An 842-nucleotide genomic window follows, 5' to 3' on the forward strand; every position below is an offset into this window, starting at 1 on the left:
ACCCCCCCCCCCCCCCCGGGCCCAGTTTTTGGAGAGTGGGGTTTGCCGGCTTTTGCGCAGGTGAGCCTGGCTTCAGGAGCAGAGGGCTAGAGACAGGCTTTTCTCTTTTTCATGCCAGCTGATGTTCTTGAGCAGCTGGATTCTGCCCCCCCACACACACACCGTGGCCCGTCCTCTCTTTGTGGGCTGCAGCTGTCCTTGTTTGCAGCCGTGCCCTTTCATAGTGCCCCCCCCCTTCTGGGGCAACAGAAAACAACTCCCCCCCCCTATCTGACAGCCCTTCAAGTACATGAAGAGGGTTCTCGTATCACCTCTCAGTCGTCTCCTCTCCGGGCTAAACACACCCAGCTCCTTCGGCCTTTCCTCGTAGGGACTTGGTCTCCAGACCCCCTCACCCTCTTCGCTGCCCTCCTCTGGACACCTTCCAGCTGGTCTCTATCCTTCTTAAATGGTGGTGCCAAAGACTGAACACGGCACTCTGGGTGAGGTCTCACCAGAGCAGAGCAAAGGGGTACCATCACATCACGTGATCTGGGCACGACCCTTCTAGCATTTCGGAAGAGGGAGAAGAGGGTGGGGTCTTTCTGCACTTCCCCCACTCCTGTGCCTCTGCTTTTATGGACCTCTGTCTCGTGTCACCTTCGTCGCCTCTTTTCTAGACTGAAAAGCCCCCGACTCTCCAGCCTGTCCTCCTCGAAGCCTTTCCTCCCCCGATATCTTTGTCGTCCTCTTATGTACTTTCCCCAGTTCTGCAGTGTCCTTTTTTGAGATACGGTGACTCCCCCCGAACTGCACACAGTCCTGTCTAAACGAAGCTGCGGCAGAGATCCGCGAGGCCGAGA

At 57.1% G+C, this 842-nt stretch overlaps 1 protein-coding gene across 1 annotated transcript in view; it reads left to right on the forward strand.

Annotated features, from left to right (window-relative positions):
• SCRIB (scribbled planar cell polarity protein) overlaps nucleotides 1-842 on the forward strand; it is a 117,457-nt gene that overhangs the window by 93,190 nt on the left and 23,425 nt on the right. The gene's annotated exons all lie outside the window — the stretch shown is intronic.

The sequence above is a fragment of the Gekko japonicus genome, unplaced genomic scaffold (assembly GCF_001447785.1).
Source record: "Gekko japonicus isolate JY-2015 unplaced genomic scaffold, Gekko_japonicus_V1.1 scaffold505, whole genome shotgun sequence".
Taxonomy (NCBI): Eukaryota; Metazoa; Chordata; class Lepidosauria; order Squamata; family Gekkonidae; genus Gekko; species Gekko japonicus.